Below are 3,631 nucleotides of genomic sequence, written 5' to 3'. Positions count from 1 at the left end.
GGTTGTGGGCTGAGAGAGAGAGAGAGAGAGAGAGAGAGAGAGAGAGAGGAAGAGAGAGAGAGGAAGAGAGAGGAAGAAAACATTAATTGTTTGGTTGCCTCCTGTACATGCCCTGACCCCGGGGGATGGAACTTGCAACCCAAGTATGTGCCCTGACTGGCAAACCCACAGCCCTTCGGTGCTCAGGATAATGCTCTAATCAACCGAGGCACACTGTCCAGGGCACTAGCTCTACCCTTAGTCAGTCAGAGAGTCTGGTAGCAGACAGACTATCTCTTTTTTTTTAAAATATATTTTACTGATTTTTTACAGAGAGGATGGGGGAGGGATAGAGAGTTAGAAACATCGATGAGAGAGAAACATCAATCAGCTGCCTCCTGCACACTCCCAACTGGAGAAGTGTCTGCAACCAAGGTACATGCCCTTGACCGGAATCGAACCTGGGACCCTTGAGTCCACAGGCCGACGCCCTATCTACTGAGCCAAACCGGTCAGGGCCCTCCTCCACCATTTCAATGACTGAGTACAGGACTACATGTAGTTCCCAGAGGTGAATTAACAAAGACACTCCCAGAACACAATTCTTCCTAAAAACTAACAAATGAGCATTTAAAAGGTATTATTTTATACCTCTACTTTTTTTAAATATATTTTACTGATTTTTTACAGAGAGGAAGGGACAGAGATAGAGAGTCAGAAACATCGATGAGAGAGAAACATCGATCAGCCGCCTCCTGCACATCCCCCACTGGGGATGTGCCCGCAACCCAGGTACATGCCCTTGACCGGAATCGAACCTGGAACCTTTCAGTCCGCAGGCCGACGCTCTATCCACTGAGCCAAACCGGTTTCGGCTTTATACCTCTACTTTTAATATACTTTGAGCATTAGTACTTGTTTATTCTTGAATATAAAGCAATATATTTTTTTTAATTTTAAAATGAAAAAATTGCCAAAACCGGTTTGGCTCAGTGGATAGAGTGTCAGCCTGCGGACTGAGGGGTCCTAGGTTCGATTCCGGTCAAGGGCATGTATCTGGGTTGCGGGCACATCCCCAGTGGGAGATGTGCAGGAGGCGGCTGATCGATGTTTCTCTCCCATCGATGTTTCTAACTCTCTATCTCTCTCCCTTCCTCTCTGTAAAAAATCAATAAAATATATTTTAAAAAAATGAAAAAATTTTTAATTGAATTTATTTGGGTGACATTGGTTAATAAAATTATATAGGTTTCATGTATATAGTTCTATAATACATTTCTCTGTGTATTGTATTGTGTGTTCACCACCCCAATCTATAGCAATATTAACTAAAAGGTACACATGTATTAATTGCTAGACAATCTGACCTTATGTAAAGACTCATGGACACAGAACCTTTCTGTACTTCCTTCCTTCACCACTTCCCCATCACCCGGTGAACAGTCAGCATAATCTCCAACACATCAAGTTTAACAGTACAACCATACCTATGAATTAACAGGAAAAACAACACAGGGGATTATTTTAACTCTACTTTTAATATGTTGTGTACTTCTTATTTAAAATATATATTTTATTTATTTTTTACAGAGAAGAAGGGAGAGGGACAGAGAGTTAGAAACATTGATGAGAGAGAAACATCAATCAGCTGCCTCCTGCACACCTCCTAATGGGGATGTGCCCGCAATGAAGGTACATGCCCTTGACAGGAATCAAACCCAGGACCCTTCAGTCTGCAGGGTGACGCTCTATCCACATAGCCAAACTGGTTAGGGCTGTTGTGTACTTTTTAAAAACTATATTTGGTCTCCAGAGGTGCTGTATTTTTTAATATGTTTTTATTGATTTCAGAGTGGAAAGGAGAGGGAGAGATAGAAACATCAGTGATGAGAGAGAATCATTGATCAGCTGCCTCCTGTATGCCCCTTACTGGGGATTGAGTCTGCAACCCGGGCATGTGCCCTTGATTGGAATCGAACCCAGGACCCTTCAGTCTGCAGGCTGATGCTCTATCCACTGAGCCAAACCAGTTAGGGCTACACTGTCTGCTTTTACAATCCCTCTGTTACTGCTCAAGTTTAGTCAATACTTTTGGTTCCAAATAATAGGAATACAGTTTAAACTATCCTGAACAGTAGAAGGAGATTTTTGGTGCTATAGAAAGGATGCTGAAATTACACATAGAATTGAAGGAAGTCTGCAGGAACCAGGGGATTATAGAACAGGGATATCACTCCATTGGAACCTACTTTCATCTCTGCTTGGCTTTATTCATTATATTTTGCCATCAGACCTTTGCCAAAAGATCAGTGATGGCTGTCTGTAACCTAACCTCATATCCTTCTGATACCATGACCCCAAGAGGCAAGACCATTTCTCTTTCTGCTCTAAATTGGGAGATTTATTTGAATCAATCATTATTCCCAAAGAAAGGAGGGTACTATGATTTGTCTGGTTTGGAGCTCATGCCAACCCCAATGGCCAGGAGAGGATAAAAACATACCAAAGAAGATGCAGGGGAGAGCTTGTCTTGAGACCAAATCATTAATCATCACTGTCCTCTCCAAAGCTTTATTGCCCCGGCCCTCTAATGATTTTTCACTGCAGTTTAGCTGCTTACTGCTCTCAGAACAGCAATGGCACTAAGTTTTGAAATTTATGAAAAAGCATAAAGTAGTGTAAAATTTCAGAGTAATGTTATTGTGAATGAGCTGTTTGGCTGAAGATAGACTACAAAGCTAAAATAATGATTCATTTAATGAAATTTACTTAGTGCTTATTATGGACAACACATTGTACAGTTTTAATATATTAAACCAAGTCTGAATACTAGTATCTAGGCACTGAAATCATGCCATATTTCATCAGAGAGCTAATTAATTTTACTCTTATTTTAAAACTAGAGACCCAGTCCACGGATTCATGCACTGGTGGGGTCCCTTGGCCTGCCTTCGTCTTCTCGCAATCCGGGACCCCTTGGGGGATGTCGGAGAGCTGGTTTCAGCCCAATTCCCATAGACCAGGCCAAGGGACCCGACCAGTGCACTATTGGGGCTGGGGAGGGACTATGGGATGGCTCCAGGGTATGTCCAGTCCGTCTTGCCTAGTCCCTCAGCAGCAAGCTAACCTATCATTTGGAGCATCTCCCCCCTGGTGGTCATAGCGACTGGTCGAATGGTCAAACGAATGGTTGGACACTTAGCATAAAAAAAATTAGGTTATAGTTATTGACCTAGAATTTGAATGGCATGACTTTTTTAACAGTAGTTTTTCTGATATTTGATATTTGCAAAGGGAATATTTTTATACTTCTGAAGAGTTTATTATCATTACTGTCACTTGATGACCCTTTTGTGAAACTTATTCATTGATTATGAATCATTCAAATTATGATCTGTAGTTAAGAAGCTACTGTTTTCTAGTTATCTACCAAATTCAAAATTATTACTTTTTCTGTCGTTATAGTCTGTTGCATCTGCAGACATGGATTTCAACCAGCTGGAAGCATTCTTGACTGCTCAAACCAAAAAGCAAGGAGGGATCACATCTGATCAAGCTGCTGTCATTTCTAAATTCTGGAAGAGTCATAAGACAAAGATCCGAGAGAGCCTGATGAACCAGAGACGCTGGGACAGTGGGCTTCGGGGCCTAA

At 41.7% G+C, this 3,631-nt stretch overlaps 1 protein-coding gene and 1 long non-coding RNA gene across 2 annotated transcripts in view; both read left to right on the top strand.

Annotated features, from left to right (window-relative positions):
• LOC107181631 overlaps positions 1–3,552 on the top strand; it is a 7,405-nt gene extending 3,853 nt beyond the window's left edge. The window contains exon 2 of the long non-coding RNA XR_001512300.1: positions 3,445–3,552. This is a non-coding gene — a long non-coding RNA (uncharacterized LOC107181631). The remainder of the gene's footprint in view (positions 1–3,444) is intronic.
• The window catches only part of COMMD1 (copper metabolism domain containing 1), a 41,618-nt gene that overhangs the window by 12,827 nt on the left and 25,160 nt on the right, over positions 1–3,631 (top strand). The window lies entirely within an intron of this gene.

Source organism: Myotis davidii, unplaced genomic scaffold (genome assembly GCF_000327345.1).
Source record: "Myotis davidii unplaced genomic scaffold, ASM32734v1 scaffold6, whole genome shotgun sequence".
In the NCBI taxonomy this organism is placed as follows: Eukaryota; Metazoa; Chordata; class Mammalia; order Chiroptera; family Vespertilionidae; genus Myotis; species Myotis davidii.
This window is presented reverse-complemented; position numbering and strand designations above follow the sequence as displayed.